This window comes from Tenrec ecaudatus, chromosome 8 (genome assembly GCF_050624435.1).
Source record: "Tenrec ecaudatus isolate mTenEca1 chromosome 8, mTenEca1.hap1, whole genome shotgun sequence".
NCBI classification, from domain to species: domain Eukaryota; kingdom Metazoa; phylum Chordata; class Mammalia; order Afrosoricida; family Tenrecidae; genus Tenrec; species Tenrec ecaudatus.
In genome coordinates this window covers 42,531,682-42,549,800 of record NC_134537.1, presented here as the reverse complement: position 1 = coordinate 42,549,800, position 18,119 = coordinate 42,531,682, and the positions used below count along the sequence as shown (strand labels likewise).

The following is an 18,119-nucleotide window of genomic DNA, read 5'->3' as shown; positions in this document are numbered from 1 at the left end:
TCTGTGATGCTCACCTTTCCAACATGCTCTCTAGAGTCAAAATGGGTGCATAGGCAAATGTGGTGAAAAAAGCTGATGGTGCCCGACTATTAAAAGATACAGCATCTGGGGTCTTAAAGACTTCAAGTTAAACAAGCGGCCACCTAGTAGAGAAGCAACAAGCCCACATAGAATAAGCACACCAGCCTGTGTGATCATGAGGCATTGGTGGGATCAGGTAACAAGCATCAGAAAACCCAAAAGAAAGAAATATAGTGATGAAAATGAGGGGTGTCAGAGAGGAGACCCAAAGCCCGTCTGTAGACAACGGGACACTCCCTCACAGAAGGGTCACAAGGAAGGAAGGAGTCAGCCAGGGTGCAGTATAACACAGACGGAACACACAACATCCTCTAGTTCTTTAATGCTCCCCCGCCCCCACTATCATGACCACAGTTCTACCTCACAAATCCGGCTAGAGCGGAACATATACAATGGCATAGCTAAGAGCTCTCGACACACGGAATCCAGGACAGATAAACCCCTCCGAAACAGTAATGGGAGTAGCAATACCACAAGGCGGGGGGGGGGGGGTGTTGGGGGGGAGAAATAGGGAACCATCTACAATGATCATGTCCATCCCCCCCAGGGGGACAGACAACAGAAACATGGGGGAAGGGAAATAGTGAATGGTGTAAGATAAGAAAATGATAATTTATAATTTATCAGGGGTCCATGAGGGTGAGGGTGAGGGAAAAGGGGAACTAATGCCTAGGGCTCACGGAGAAAGAAAATGTTTTGAAAATGATGATGGAAGCATGTACAAATGAGTTAGATACAACCGATGTATGGATTGTTATCAGAGCTGTCGGCGCCCCCAGCACTTATGTGATTTATTAATTGAAGAAAAGAAGTTCACCGAGTAGGCCCTGTTGGGGGGAGCTCATTGAACCTACTTGGGGCATCGAAGGAAGGCCTGGGAGACCCCGGCTTCGATACACTGGATAGTAAAAGGCGATCCTGTTTCACCATAGAAATGTGGTTTGCCTGCCAGATGTGGAGCTGGAGAGGGCTGCCTAGGGAGCAGTGAAGGCAGGAGCAGGTGCCCACTCCAGCCTTGAGCTTGGGGGATCCCAGGTGTCTCTGTACAGGAGTCTGCTTGTGCCCGCACCTGACGCCTCTATAGATGAATCCAATCACAGGGCACGTCAGTTCCTGCGTCTCCACCAGTTCTGATTATCATATCACTTGACCGTAAAAGCTGTGACTTAACATGAAAACTTCCACGGTTTGGTCTTTATACTACTACAGAGTATCTTTTCTTGAGTCTGAATTTGTGTGGTTGCTCAAATTTTGGTGGTTGTGTTTTGAACAACACAGAAACCTTACAGGAAGGATGTAAGGTCTATTCCAGTGTGAAAGAAATGTCTATCCCCTCTCTAAAGGTTCTGGGAGAATGAGATGAGTCCGTAAATGGAAATGATGTCTGTAATATCCACTCTTGATAAAACTGCCAAGCAGCTTCTCCCTGCTCTGAAATGCTCAGCTTCCACTCTCTCCCCAGTGGAACTAGAGACTGTTCTGGCCCTTAACTTCCAAGGTAGCAGGCGGGGTCCGCAAGGCAAGTGAGTCGGTGTGTGAGTCTGCGTCCATTAGAGAAACAAATCCACAGAAACTCATGTGTAAGAGAGAGTTTTATACAAAGAGTAAGTGCACATCAAGAAAACATCCCAACCCAGTGCTGCCCAAGCCCACAAGTCCAGCATTAGCCCATTAACCCATATGTCCAACACCAATCCACATAGTCCTCCTCCATCTCACAAATCTCAGCACTGGCAGGGGTCTCCACACGGCTGCTCCAGCACCCAGGGCTGCATTGGGGTAGGTCCATGTGGCTTCTTGGGGGTGTCTCGCAGGAAGTGAGCCTTGCCAGCTGAAGCAGGGAACTGGCTAAGGCAGCTGCACCCTGGTCTGACCATCAGAAAGCAAGAGACCTGAGAACTCAAAAGGCTAGGCTCACCGAGCCATTTATCCCTCTGCCCTTCAATTAACGCCACATGTGTTTATGGGCCAGGTTGGCACGATAAACTACCCACCTCAGGCAGTGTGCCCATATGTCACGGCAGCCTGCGTTTTCAGGATCTACTTCTCGGGAAACCTCCATGCCCTGTGCGGTCTCTCCTCATCCCATATCTCGCTCAAAGAGACAATTACATAGGGGAAACTGAGGCAAGGAGGCTGTGAGGACGAGCATTTGGACACTTCATCATGTTACCCTTTACTTCGAATGACTCCCTGATAGCAGGGCAGGCAGAAGGGAAGAGGTGGCGAGGGAGATCGGATCTGAACGGAAGCAGGATTCGGGAGAGTTGATCTAGCAAGCTGGAAGCCAGAGGTGCTGACTTTTCACCCCTGTAGAAACTGTTTCGTCTGTTGGAGATGATCCTGAGTTTGAGAATTAATATCCTCATGGGATCTGCAGACGGAAGGGCTTCCTGCGCCATTCCGGGTGTCCCTGAGTCTGAAATCATGTCTGTGCCCCCATACTAAGACAAAAAGAGCGGTAGACAGAAGAGAGGGGTGCTCACTAGGTAGACGTGAACTAAGACACAGCCCAGTACCAAGTGCTGATAAGGTTGTAAGTGGCCCTTGCATTTGTACTTGGTTTGATGGGCAAAAATAGCTGACGCAAAAATCCCAAACCCATCGCACTGTGCATACAAATTTTGTTCAAACACAGAGAATCAAGTGCGAGTAAAATAGTGAGGTGCAGAATGGTTCGTCACTTACGTGCCCTATCTAGAAAAAGCAAGTAGCTAGAAACTGAAGTGATCCAGGGTTAGCAGGGCTTGAGAGGGGCTTGGGGAGGGAGCCGAAGCTTCGAGCGCTCGGAGCACCTGTTCAGAACAATGGACAACAGATCATGGTGACGGCTGGACAACCTGAGACAGTGCTGCTGAGCAGTGTGTGGAAATGTGAAAGGGAACGTGTTTCTGTTCGGTGTCCACGTCCCCAACCAACAAGGAAAGCAAGAGCAGTCACACAGGAAGGGAGGCGGGGTGAGTGGCAGCTTGGCCAAGGCCCCCGAGCTGAGTCTGACGGCAGCGGCATAATAAGAGAGAGGCCCTGTGCGTTTGACATTTGACCGCGGCTAAGAGCTGCGAGGACTTTCCTGAGCCAAGGTTAGTCTGACCTTCTGGTGGGAATGATTACAAGGGCGGCACGTTTCCTAGTGTTAAAAAAACACCGTTTCTGGCCCTCCCCCTCCCTCATTTCCCGTGGCTGCCCCTTAGCAGCTTTCTTCATCCCCAGGCGCCCAAGGGCCCACGCACCAAAATGGCCAACCAAACCATGTGCCAGGAAGTCAGCCATGGTGGGAACTGATGGTACCCAGGCTCAGGACCCCAGCCGAATATGCCGCAGTGGAGAGGCTTTCCCATGCTCCTTCTCAGAGACCTGTGGCAGCGGTTATGGGCGCCAGGCAGGACGGGGTACCAACTAGCTGTGGGCGTTGCCCTCTCCTTGCTTACAAAGTGGGCTCATCCGTCTTCTACCCAAAGAAAAGCTTCACCCTCCGTCTGCCTTCCAGCTGCTCTTCTCAACATGCTCATTTCCTCCAGTGTAGGCAAAAAAAAAAATGTATGTCTGTATGATACTTCTACCATGTGTCCATTGATAAAATTCTGGGAACTCAACGGAAGCCGGGATCAGCTCTGCTGAGGGGTGCATTGAAATGCATTTGCCTTGTACCGCTACGGCCATCAAAAGCAACGAGGGTGAGTTTTAAATGATTTCTGTCCAGTCGGCATGAACAAGAACAGGAGGTTACAGAATCCTTCTGCTACTAGCCAGTGGACCTAAGGAAGCCCCGTGATCTTTTTGGATTTGGGCCACGGGAGTACAAGTGTCCAGGTCGGTGTGGTGAGTAATATCAGTAAGGACACTTACAGACCCAGAGGCACCCTCGACACGACAGGCATTTGATATAGAATGACTAGCGCCCGTATCTTTTAGCGACTACTCGGTGACACATGCTGACAGTCTGTAACAGGGCACGCCTTTGAAGTGTGTGGAATATCATCTGACCTCCCAGAGAACGGATTGAAGATGAGCTTTCCGTCCTGTAGTTTACCCATTCAAGCTGATGTGGAAACGGCCAGCGCGCTCGGTGAATGACAAGCCTTGGTGCTGCCTGCCACTGCGGGGCCGGTTGCCACCTGCACCTCCCCCTGCTCCCTGGGCTTCCCACTAGCCCTTCCAAGGATACCATGTTGTTCTGGTCTTCGAGGTACTGAACCTACAAACCAATAGCACTGCCTCTCTGTTTGTCTAGACGGTATAGTCTTCTTTTACGCTCAACTCCCGTTGTGATCAATGGAGAGAAGACTGAATCAATACTTTGTGATGGATGAAATAGTGGGCGCCAGCCTGATGGTGCCGCTGTCGGCATCTGTTGTATCTGAAACTTGGCCCGCTCGCTCACGCTCTTTTGCTTTCCCCATGGTTTCGTGCTGTTGTATCTGAAACTTGGCCCGCTCGCTCACGCTCTTTTGCTTTCCCCATGGTTTCGTGCAGTTTACATTAAACCAGAAAGGGTGGCATCTTGCCGTTACTACAGTCTGTTAGAGCAAAATGAGTATGGAAGCTGGAAGTGTTTTTCTAAAAAGAAAACTGAATGTAGAAACCAACGTATTGGGTGAGACAAACTCCTAGTATCCTGAGTCAGTACTTGTAATGGGCAGAGGATTCCCCACTGCCCCAGATGACATGTTGATTTGGCTAAGCCATGGTTCCCAGTGTGGTGTGTTTGTCTTCCGGGTTGTGATGTGTTGTAAGCGCTATCCTCTGCTGGCGTGGTGGGTAACAAGTTGGGCTGCTCACCACAAGGTCTGCAGTTCAAGACCACCAGCCACTCTGTGAGAAAAAGTTGAGGCTTTTCTACTCCCATACAGATTTACAATCTGGGAAACCCACAAGAGCAGGAGCCCTGTAGGGTCACTATGAGTCTGAATTGACTTGATGGCGGTGATTCTTGTCAGTTTAAGGGAAGAGAGGCAGGATCAGGGTGGGTGTACCTCAGGTCACTGCCTTACAAGAGGACATGGCTCAAGTCACACCCTTATTTAAGTAACATCTTCCATTCAAGATACAAAGAGAGGCACAGGCAGAGGGGAGAGCACTCACGGATAGGTAAGAGCACCAGAGTGGAGTGCGTGTTTTAGACCCGGAGTCCTGTCCTGGGGACCGCTTCAGCCCAAAGAAGGATGGTTGATGCCGAGACACAGGGAGAGCCCTGGGGAACTCGGCCTGCAAGGGTTCAGAGGGAGACCAGGGCCTTCCCTAGAGCAGGTCTGGGGAGCATTTGGCCCAGGGCTGCATAAGACCCTTGAAATCGGCACTATATAAGTTTCATGCTAGAAACTGCTGACCAACCTCATGTGGAGAGGGAAGAAGCCCCGCATTAGCGGAGAACTCCTCAGGAAGGACACAGTGGGAGGGCTTGCTCTACCTGACTAGCACATACTACACAGCCACGGTGGTCAAAACCGCATGGTATTGGTACAAGGACAGATACTCGGACCAATGGGAAAGAACTGAAAACCCGGAAATACAATCATCAGCATACAGACAGCTGATCTTTGATAAGGGCCCCCCAAAATATCCAATGGGAAGCAGATGCCCTCTTCAACAAGTGGAGCTAGAAAAAATGGATATCTACCTGCAGAAAAATGAAGCAAGACCCTTACCTCACTCCATGCCCAAGAATAAACTCAAGGTGGATCACAGACCTCAAGGTAAAACCCCAAACTATTAGAGCCACCAATGAGGGAATTGGGACAAACCTGAGAAGCTGTGTGAGCCATCGCATAGGGGTGAGCTAATTCAGTGTCTGACCAGTATGGCCCAGGAACGACGTTATCCAAGGGGCAATATCCAAGTGACCCCTGGCAGCAGGAAGGCCCTCACCCCTGCCCCAGAGCCAGCACCCGTGAGGCAGACTCCTAGCTTCCAACACGTGAGAATCAAACTTCAGCTTGTAAAAGTCGTTCATGGGTGGCATTTCTGTCGTCACAGCACTGGATAACATCTTCTGTTTGGGTTGCTAACAGAGAGTTGCCCAACTCAAAGGAGAATGGTCTTTGCTGGACTCAGACAGTGGGCTTTCCAGGATGCATTTCAGGACAAACTTGCACCGACTTGGCGATGAGTTTCCATGTTGTCTGCTTGCAGAGAGCGCGCGTCTTCTGTGCTGCTTTGAAACGGGCAGGGGCTTAAAATTCTTAAAATCTCAGAGGCCTCTCTGCCACCCCATCCCCGCCCAGGTTTAGGCTGATAACATTGGCACATTAATCCTAACCGCAAGGTAGTATGTGAGATTCTAATCTTAATACTTGTTACATTGCCAAGGTGCCATTCTCACCAAGGAGGAACCTGTGCCCATGGGCGGGCACTGGTGTGGGGGTGGGGGTGGGGTGTCTGGTTTCTCAGGACGGTGGCTGCTTTGTTGGGAAGAGGTGTCAGGGCCTGGTCATAGGAGCGGTTAGTGTGCAATCGTTGCTGCTTGAAGTGGGCCGGAGCGCTAATACAGAATGTGGCTGGAGTGATTCCCCCTTGGCTTCATGACGGCACAGACTGCAGCGTTGAAAGTAGCCCCGAGAGACCTAGTCTGTCGTTTAGAAGAGCACAGAGATAGAAATAAGAAGCATAAATAATAAACCCAGACTCCTTAGAATTAGAGTAAACTTTGTGCGCTTTTCTTCATTTTTATTTAACAAGTGCTTAGATGGTTCTTCCCATGGACCCATGCCATCCTGAGCACCCTAAGAAACATCACATGGTAACTCTCTGGTGCGAATCCCAACGCGCTGACGTCGGCGCAGATGGTGTCATCGCTTGCTGAGGAGGAAACCTCTGCAGACGGTTGTGAAGTGCTTGGCCCAGGGGCACAGCACCGGTAGTGGGAGAGCCCGGGCGGCCTGATCTGCCCCTTTTGCAGATGAAGAACCAGGCCCCCTGTCCAGGGCCGTGTTGCTCCTTGGTGGCTGTGCAGCGCCGGAGCCCGGGTCTTCTCTTCACTACAGTCCACCGAGAAGGCCCCCGCGCGGGTGGGTCTTGGATCATAAAAGCAAGGCTGGAAAGTTCTCATCCCAGCAGTTTCTTTGTTGGTCAACCCAACAACATGCCATTCCAAAGTGCGTGTTGTGGTCAACAACTCTCGTGGCTTGATCGGCTTTGGGATGTGTGTTGTGACCGTGTTATACCTGGTATTTCCTTGAGTATTAAGGGGGCTGTTCAGGGAGGCCGCTGGTAATGGAGGGAAAAAGGAGGGAAATGGTCCGAAAGGCTGCTGGTCCATAAGAGTTTGTTGCTTTTGCTTATTTATTTATTGAGTTAGTTTGGGTAGACTCAGAAAGAAATTCATAGACACGTATATGTGTATAGGAAAGAGCTGTATATAAAGAATAATTGTGCACTAAGAAAACATCCCAGCCCAGTCCAGATCAAGTCCATAAGTCTTATGTTACCCCATATGACCAGTACCAGTCTGTAAATTCCTCTTCAGACTCATGCAGTCATGCAATGACAATGAATGCAGGAAGGTCACAGGCCAGTGGGTGCAAAGTCTTGTGGATCCCATGGTGGTGGAAGCATCTCAGCACTGGCGTTGGTCTCCACGTGACTCCTCCAGCTCCAAGACTCTGGCTCCATCAGCACAGCTCCATATGGCTTGTCAATAGGGATGTCTTGCAGGGAGTGACCTGATATCTGATCCCTTGAACACCTTGTGATCAAACAGGCTGCTGGACTTCTTCCATGTGGGCTTTGTTGTTTCTCTGCTAAGTGGCCACTTGTTTATCATCAAGCCTTTAAGACCCCAGACTCTACATCTTTTGACAGCTGGGCACCATCAGCTTTCTTCACCACATTTGCTTATGCACCCACTTAGTCTTCAGCAATTGTGTCAGGAAGGTGAGCATTATGGAATGCCAGTTTAGTAGAACAAAGTGTTCTTGCATTGAGGGAGGACTTGAGTGGAGGCCCAATGTCCATCTGCTACCTTAATACTAAACCTGTAAATATATGCACCTAGATCTATTTACCATCATCATATATAAATATATTTACATATGTACATGCCTATATTGAGACCACTATAAATGCCCTTTGCCTCCTAGCTCTTTCCTCTATTTCCTTTCACTTTCCTCTTGTCCCACTATCATGCTCAGCCTTCATTTGGGTTTCAGTGATTCCTCTCGGTTACATTGCCCTTGATCAAGCCCTGCTAGGCCTCTTACAAGAGGGTGGCACATTTTTTAATTGTATGCATTTTAATTTTATTCTATTAAGTACAGATATGATTTTATTGTTGTTTTTTTGAAAATTATATATGGCTAAAGAGTTGTGTGAAAGTGTCAAGTTGTCACAGTGTGAGCTGTGGTAGTTACTTAATCTAGTGTCAATTTGAGAATTAAGAGTGTAGGGGTGGAGTCTAGACTATCAGTCAGGTTATAGCCAGAGAGGCCACTCTGAGGGCATGGCATCCTGAAAACTCCTGGAAGCATGGATTTCCTCCTTGGAGGCAGAAGATATACTCTCTGCTCACTTACTGAGAGATGCTCCACTGACAAGACACATGGCACTGTGCTGATAGACTCTGTGCCCTGGGAACTGGAGGAGCCACGTGGAGACCCCTGCCAGCGCTGAGATGCACCACTGGATCCACAAGACCTTGCACCCAGTGGCCTGGGGTCTCCTTGCATTCCGTGTCATTGCATGTCTTTCATGACTCAAAAGAGGACTTTACAGATTGGTATTGAACATAGGGGTTAATATTGGTCTTATGGACTTGATCTGGACTGGGCTGGGATGTTTTCTCCATATTCAATTGCTCTTGTAGATAAAGCTCTTTTGTATACACATATGAATCTCTGTGGGTTTGTTTCTGTAGTCTACTCAGACTAACACAATGTAACCACGACATTTACTGTTTTTTAGAGTTTCTTCTTCTTGTTCCTGTGTTTGTTTTCCCATGAATGATCTAGGTAAGCTTACGCCCTCTTGGCGCATAAAGTTGACTTAAGTGAATTACTCTGCCAAGTTTCCTGTTTTCCCAGTGTGTGGCTGACTGCAGTTGAAGATTGTGTTAATCCTCTGTTAATCTTGAGCCATGGGTAGGTCTTTCCATATGTACATGTGGCTCTGAAAGGAAATTGAGAATGAAAATACTACTCGTGTTCAGATAAGGGTGATTTCATTTGTTTGTAAAAAGGTCTCCGCAGTTCTCAAATGTTCTTAAATTTGTTGTAAGGGACAGGATTGGCTCTTCCATCTCAAAAGTTTGCCGGTCCCTGATCTATAACACAGGTTTCTAAATACATTTGGCCTAAAGCCTCTTTTCATAAAAAACAGCTACTCAGCCCGCCCCCTGCCCACCAAGGTAAGTAGGCTTGCAACCCTCCCATTGTGCCAGCAGACCCAGGGGTGCAGTCTCACCCCATTGGGGAAACTCTGATCAAGAGGCACTGGGTTTTGTTTGCTTTCAGTTTTGCATCTTTTTGAAGCATTCTACCTCCATCTCAATTGACCTCTTCCTTCAGCTGAGATTGGCCAGCAAGGATACATTGAATTTTGCCACTGGTCAAGTAAACAAGCATACACTATTAAGCCTGGGGAGGAAGCAAGAAGGCAGAGTTAGGGCAGATTGGAGGGCAGTCCCTCAGAGGGGACAGCTTCTCCTGGAGAAAGCTTCTTCCGCGCTGAGAGCAGGCCGTGTGACGTGGGCGCTGCGGCCCGGAAACGTCCTCCGATGTTTGTTCTCAGCCCACAGGGAGATTCGCCCAGAAAGCGATGATTCTTCCTGTAGCATTTTGACATGTCCACTGTGGGGGAAAGAGCCCCCAACAAATCATCACGGGTCCGGTAGGCGCAATTGTACGGTGATAATAAGTAAAGACTATAGTCAAGTCATAGAGAGCATGAGAGCTACAAGAGAGATTGAAATAATGGAGTCAGACACATTTCATGGTATCATGCTCACATCAGCCTCGCTTGGTGGTCCTCGTGGAGAGAGAGCCGGAAAGGGAGAGCCGGGGTCCGCAACTCTTGCTAACCAAGGCTTATCACTACTTGAGGGGATGTGATTACAGGTAACCACCCGTCACAGGAAGGGGCGGGGCATGATTACAGGTAACCACACATCACAGGAAGGGGCAGTACAATAGGTATAAACATGACAGGAAGGGGATAAGCCTGGGGTGTGCACATAGGAAGGGGAGGGACTAGAGGTACACATGTGACAAGATGGGCAGACCCTAGAGTCATGATGGTGACCTAACTGTGGTCACCCTTGGGTGGCCTTGACCTCCCTGGGCGCTCCTGCAGGGAAACAATTTACTACTATCCTTATCAGAAGGGAGCAGGCCCTCCTGGTTGTGGGATAAACAGTAGTGTCTGCTTGCTCTGGATGGCTGATAACCTTTGGGGAGAATAACCCCTGACCTACTTCTGTTGACTTCCAAGTGTGTAGTCATTGACCATGTGTAGCAAGCAGCTAAGTTAGGCAGCTATTGGGGAGACAACTTGGGAGAAATCTTTGTTTCCCACATTCCATCACAGCCCAGCACGAACCTTTATAGAAAACAAATGAGAAACAAACAGTAACCCCAAGTCTTTCCCCCAAAATAGTTTGAGAAGCGCTGCCCCAGACCAATACTCACAGACCACAGTAAGTTAAAACGTTTGGCTACAAAAACCATAGGAATTGTTATTCAAACCAAAATATCAAAATGTGAAGATGTTGTTTCTTGGCATATCCTCCATCTAAGTCTATACCCTTCTTAACATCATGCTTACATCTCTCTAACTGTGTACTGAAGAATCAGTCACTTCCTGGTTGATATCAACCACAATTGGGCATCCTGGGGGGAGTCTAATCAGGTTCCTCTGAAATCGTCTCTGAGTTTGGAAAGCAAAAAGAAGTCCGAAGGGGCAAGATCAGGGCTGTAGGGTGGGTGGGGTGAGGTGTCCCAACAAATTTCTCATGGACAGCCCTTGCTACCCTGGAAGGAGTGGGCAGATGCGTTGCTGTGTGTGTGGCGGGGGCGTGGGGGCAGAGGGGGCAACTTTCCTGGCCATTATCTGACCAATGCAGTTTTCAGTTTTCTTAAACCTTCTTCGTAAGAAGCTTCTATCATCATCTTGTATTTCTTGAGGAATTCTATCAAACTAACTCCTTTGGAACCCTAAAAACCAGTTACTGTCATCTTCTGAGCTGACTTAGCTGCTTTAAACTTACCTGACCCACCCAGTCCCCTCAGAATCCACTGTTGTGGTGTTTTATTTTTTGTCTTGTTTTTTTTTTTTTCAATAAGGCACCCTCTGATACCAAGGGCTCAATAGAAATTAAATGTCTAGAAAAGAATGATGGTGTGTTAGTCTGGGTAGACAAGAGAAACAAATCCACAGAAACTCATATGTGTATAAAAGAGAGTTTTATATAAAGGGTAAGTGCACATTAAGAAAGCCTTCCAACTCAGTCCAATCCAAGCCGGTAAGTCTGGCATTAGCCCATATGTCCAACATGGATCTACAAAGTCCTCCTCAAACTCACAAAACACGCACATTGACACCAAATGCAGCAGGATCACAGGCCAGTGGGTAGGAAGTCTTTGAATCCAGTGGCTGTGTAAGCATCTCAGTGCTGGTGGATGCAGGGGGTGGTCTCCACACGGCTGTTCCAGCACCCAAAACTGCATCAGGTAAGTCCATGTGGCTTCTCCTCAGGGATGTCTGGCAGGACGTGAGCCTTGCCAGCTGAGGCAGAGAACTAGCTAAGGCAGCCGCACACTGGTCTGACCTTCAGAGAGCAAGAGACTGGAAGGTGAGGCTCACCGAGCCTTTTATCTCTCCTCCCTTCAATTAAACTGCCCTTTAATTATTCCCACATGTGTTCATCTGCCAGGTTGACACAATAAACCTAACTATCACAGATGGCAACATATGTACAAATATGCTTGATACAATTGATGTATGGATTGTTATGAGTTGTAAGAGCCTCCAATAAAATAATCTTTTAATAAATATACATTTATTAAAAAGGCACCCTCACAAGACAAAGGCAAGTGTATTACTAAAAGAATTTGTCTGCAGCTGCCCACTGATGGCAGAGACATGTTGAACATACTGTGTTTGGCACAGATCTGCTTGTGGATGGACTGAAACGTTACGAGCAGCACTGTTGACTTATCTTGTGCAAAGAGACCAGTTAGAGCATTGTTTATCGTGAAATTAAAAAGTTTTAGCAACCTAAGTGTTTTTTAAAGAAAATATATTCTAAACATTATGAGATACCCACATAAAAGAAAACGTTGAACCGGCAATGAAAATGCATGAACTAGACCTACATGTATAAACATGGATAGAGCTTAGATCATTTTGAATCCAGGAATCGATTGCAAAATGATGCCAACATTATGGCAATTATTTAAACTAGAAAACACAAACTACCAAGAGGAGAAGGGAAGGTGGGGGCAGGAAGGGGGATCACAATGATCGACATAGAACCCTTCCCTTGGGACGAACAACAGAAAGCGGTTGAGTGGAGACAGCAGTTGGTGTAAGACATGAAAAAATATATATAAATTATCAAGGGTTCGTGAGGGAGGGGTGGGAGGGGGGGAGGAAATGAGCTGATACCAAGGGCTCAAATAGAAAGAAAATAATTTTGAAAATGATGATGGCAACATATGTACAAATGTGCTTGACACGATGGATATATATATGTACGGATTGTGATAAGAGCTGTAAGAGCCACCAATAAAATGATTGGAAAAAAAGAAAATAAATGAAAACAAAATAACACTGTGATTGCAGACAAAGTAAATGTCTGACAGCCTGGGTGGAAAGAGACACATCTACTCATAAGAGAAGAAGCAAGGGAGAAGCAACAAAGCCCACATGGAAGAAGCACACCAGCCTGTGTGATCATGAGGTGTCAATGGGATCAGGTAGCAGGCATCAAAGACCAAGAACAAAAAATTTCATCAATGTGAATGAGTACGGAGTGGAGACCCAAAGTCCATCTGTAGACAAGTGGATATCCCCTTACAGTGTCTCAGGGAAGAGATGAGCCAGTCAGGGTACAGTATAGCACCGATGAAACATACAGCTTTCCTCTATTTCTTTAATGCTTCCTCTCCCTCCCCCCTTACCCCCGCCCCACCACACTACCATGATCCCAATTCTACCTTACAAATCCGGCTAGACCAGAGCATGTACACTGGTACAGTTAGGAACTGGAAGCACAGGGAATCCAGGACAGATAAATCCCCAGGACCAATAATGAGAGTAGTGATACCAGGAGAGTAAGGGGAAGGTGGATTACAAAGAGGGAACTGATCACAAAGATCTACATAGAACCCCCTCCCTGGGGGACGGGCAGTGGAGAAGTGGGTGAAGGGAGATGTCGGACAGCGTAAGATATGACAAAATAATAACAACATAAATTATCAAGAGTTCCAGAAGGAGGGGGGTCGGAGAGGGAGGGGAAAAATGAGGAGCTGATAGCAAAGGCTCAAGTAGAAAGCAAATGTTTTGAGAATGATGATGGCAACAAATGCACAAATGTGCTTGACACAATGGATGGATGTATGGATTGTGATGAGTTGTACGAGCCCCCAAGTGATTTTTAAAACAAGAAAAAGGCAAAAAAAGAAGCAATTGAGGCAACATGTTTACATTTGTTATATCTAGGTAGTAGGTAGAAGGTCGTTATTTTTTGGGTAACTTTATGTTCTTAAAATGTAGTAAAATTAGTCTCAGAGTAGGATTTTTCTTTTTCTCTCGCAAGCAAGTTGCACGTGCCAGAACATCCGACTGGGGGCAGAGTTGTCTTCCTAGCTACCTTAATTTCATTGGCTATTTCCCAGGTCTTAATGAAGCTATGTCAGAGGGGCAGTCTCAAAGCACGGAGACTGAAAAAGATGCACTGGTTCCGTTTTAGGGAATCAGAGAGACTCCAAGTCTCATGTATAATTTAAGTATAAATTAAGAAGAGCATGAGTGAAGTCTACAATAAGACAAAGACACACTCATCCAGAATGAGGGAGGCCATTGGCAGTAGGTCATAATGGTGCCCCAGGGTTTGCTGAAATACAGAGCTTTAAAAAGAACACGGACGGGCGAAGGAAACTCCGAAAGCATGATTGGCAGCAGACACGGACATTACGGTAGACAGAGAACTTACAAGATTGGTTCAGGACCTTCTGACCAAGGCAGTCGTGATAGAACATGACTCAAGACAATGCTCTCCCCCCGTAATGTCCACCAAGGACGCACCCACATCCCGAGGAAGATTGGCCCTGGGCTAGCTGGAGAGGGCTGCAGTCGTCCACTTCCTTTTGCTGAAGAAGCTATAAACTAAGTAGATATTTCTGGGCTAATAATCGAAGTCACAGGTTCCCAGTCATTTAGGGAATACTCTTGATTTTTAATTTCTGCCTTGTCATTTGTACCCTGGCTGCTAATTTGTTACAAGTAGAAGCAGATGACAATGGGGAAGAGAATGGGTCATGCAGATGATACAGGTGTCAACCGCAAAAACAAGGCTGGGCTTTGCCATCAGCAGATACCTTGGAAAGATGTCATTTGTCAAGCTTACCCACACGCGCACATGGTTGTTACTGAGATTTTTCTATCTCATGGTGGTGTCATGGGGGTCTGAGTAGAATTGTGTTCCATGAGCTTTCAGTGACTGCTTTTATTGGAAATTAATTGGCAGACCTTTCCTCCACCGCACTTCTGAATGGCCTCAACACCTCCAGCCTCTGGCTAGCAGCAGGGCATGTTAGCCATTTGGATCACCCAGCGACCCCTCTGGTAACACAGGGCACAGTTCATGTGGACCAGGCTTCTAGGTGTCCTGACATGGTAGATGTTGACTAGTCTGCATTTGGAAGGCTTGGGCTCAGTCAAGCCATGCGGTGGCCCAGGGGGCTGGTGACTGACAAGGTCTGTGTCTTATCAGCAGAAAAGCTCAGGGGCAGGAGATGTTTAGCACCTGCTGGGAGAAGGAGTTTGGCCCATAGCCAACACTTCAGAAACAATGTCAACACACCAGGAGCACAACCAGCAGGAGTTTTCTCAGATAAGATGACCACTCTGTCCTTAAAGGGGCTCCAAGCAAGTCAGTCATTGGTCAAGTAGTTCTCTGAGTGGAACCACCCGAGATCTTTAAGGACTGTGTGTGTGTGTGTGTGTGTGTGTCCCCATAACATCAAAGAAAGTCCCCACAAAGCCAATTTTAAGACTTCCGTTCTTTCTCCTGTCTGGGGCAACGGCACTGGAGGAAAAGGGACTCCGTAGCTGAGACTGTTGATACTACCCCATGGAGTGTTCTTGGTTGTAATCCTTAGAGGTTGGAGTCCTGGTGGTCTAGTGGGTACAAGGTCAGCAGTTCGAAACCACCTGCCTCTCGGCAGGAGAAAGACGAGGCTTTCTACTCATGTAAGAGTTAGTCGTGGAAACCCACAAGGTCAGTGCTGCCCTGTCCTCTAGGGTCAGTCGGAATGGACCCGGTGGCAGTGAGTCTGCTTTGGGGGAATCCTTACGGAAGCAGATCTCCAGGCATTTTTTGGGATCGGTTCAGACTGGTGACCTTACGGTCAGCAGGCTGGTGCTTAGCCCTGGGCCACCAGGGCTTACTGAAAAACCCACTGGCCTTGAGTCGATTCTGACCAATAGGGATCCGATACAGGATTTCCGAGGCTGTAAACCTTTATAGGAATGCAGACCTCATCTTCCTTCCAAGGGAGGCTGGTAGGTTTGAACTGGTGACCTTACCGTTAACAGCCTAGTCTTTTCCCTACTGCACCACCGGGGCTGTGAAAAGGCCACTGTGACTGTTAAGTACCTATGCATCTGTTGGGCGTCAATAATAGTTTGCCAATCCGTGTTGGCACGCTGTGGGGAGGTGAGGATAGAAGGAAGCTGATCAGATATTCTTACAAAAGCCGTGTTTGTGATGGGAAGAGGAGGCGTGCAGAGACAGCCCCCCTTTGATTTGTCATCCAGACGCCACGACATGCCACTTCTTGCTGTGAAATGTACTCCCTGCAGCAGAGCCCTGGCGGGATGGCTTTGGGGTTCTATTCTCGTCCTCCCCGGGCCGTGCTGTATCCAGTTGGCCGATCAAAACGCCGATCAAAACTTTAAAACTCTTTTTTTCATCTTGTCATTCCCCAGTAGCATCGCTGAGTCTTTGGTTTATGATTCAGTATCTTCACTCATCTTTCAACCCTGCTTCTCCTCCGTTAACATTGCTTTCGTTGGAGAGATCTTCTGAAGGGCCGCGTTAACGCAATTTTCCATTTGCTCCTCTCTGCCTTTCTTCCTGACATTTCTTCCTTTGGAAATATCTTCCCCCGTCTCCGGTACGTCTCTTCCCTATAGCCCGTAGCTTCCCAAGCGTACTTGTCCTACCACCCCTTTTCTGGAAAAAGTATTACTCAACACCCCCCCCCCCCCCCCCCGGTAATGAAAACCTTTCGTACTCGGCCCGTAATTCAGGACCAGTGTTGGTGTCTGGTTTTGCAGCCCCCCTGAATTGGTCCAGCGCCCCTGGTGGTGGTATCACCCACTTCAGGCAACATGGCTCTAACCTTTGCAGACAAATCCCACCTACCTTGTCTGACCCTCTCCTGAACGCTGATGCCAGCTCAGCCCATGAACTTCCCTTTAGTTTACAGGCTCCTTCTAGCTCGCTCGCGCTCTCTCGCTCTCTCTCTCTCTCTCTCTCTCTCTCTCTCTCTCTCTCTCTCTCTCTCTCTCTCTCTCTCTCTTTGTAGCTACATAGAAGTCTGTGAAAAGAAAACCTGTGGTTTTTATCTCTTTAGAAGACGCTCAGTGGCATTTGTGTTGGTTGGTAGTCTTGCTTACAGCCCTGAAGTCTGTGCCAAGGACGCACCCTGTGCTGCTGTGTTACTTTTGGACGGTCTTGGGGCCGACCTTTCTCAGCACTGGTAGAACCAAGAGCAACGTCCCTGAGCTCCAAACAAGAGTTAGGAAGAGACCTGAAGACTACTTCAGGGCTTTCTTTTGAATAATCCAGAGTTAGTCCGTGACACTCAAGTAGGTAGATGGCAGCGCTGATCTCCTTGGGCTCAATGGCTAGTAGGTTAAGGATTTGGGTGCCCTGGTGGTACAGGTGAAGCACATGAGTACCAACCCAAAGCCTGCAAGTTTGACCCAACACAGTTGCTCTGTGTTGCCTGTGATCTGCACCTGTAAAGATTTCAGCCAGGTCAGAGACAGGTGGGGCCTCTGAGACCAAGGCCCTTGTCACCTTTTAGCTGTGGACGGGAACTCACCCCTGAGCTAGAATAATCAGCCATTCAAGATCAAAGGGGCAGCGTTTTCCCAAAAACAGAGTTCAGAGGGTTAGGAAAAGAGAAATGGAACCCAGAAACACAGGGATGTAGTGGGGCATGCGATGGTCCAGTAAAGGAAGCAGTGGATGTGTTGAAACAACATGCGTATGAATTATTGATTGTGAAACTGGTGCCTAATTCTCACCATAAAGGTTACAAAAATAATGAAATAAAAGTACCCTCCCACATACAAATGTGTGTGTATATATATATATTGTATGTCTCTCTGTGTGTGTGTATGTGTGTGTGTGTGTCCAAGGAAACCCCGTGGGCGGTCTCAGTACCACATGGGGCTACTCTGAGTCAGAATTGACTTGAAGGCAGGCAACATCGATGGACGGGCACACCAGGTTTGTGCTTCCTACATGCACATGTATGCCTCATGCCTCTCCTAGCCCTTCTGCCCCACCCCATTGTGACTCTCCCTGGTCTTACCCTTTGGCCAGCCTCCGCCCTAGCCCTGCATTCAGAGTGAACCAGAGAACCAGGCGTGGCACAAACCTGGAAAGTGTAGACCTCAAGTCTGGCTACCTGTTGTTCAAATCTTGCTTCTTCCCCTCTTAGCGAAAATGTCTTTAGAAGTTGACTTTTTGTCTAAGTCTGCCGTTCTTCTGTCCGGTGAGATCAATACTAGAACCTGCTTCTGAATGGCACAAAGAAGAGTGTAGACACGGAGACAAACCAGCACAAGAGGGGAGAGGCGGGTGCCCTGTG

At 47.9% G+C, this 18,119-nt stretch overlaps 1 protein-coding gene across 3 annotated transcripts in view; it reads left to right on the top strand.

Moving 5' to 3' along the window:
• The window catches only part of KALRN (kalirin RhoGEF kinase), a 727,411-nt gene that overhangs the window by 626,034 nt on the left and 83,258 nt on the right, over positions 1–18,119 (top strand). The window lies entirely within an intron of this gene.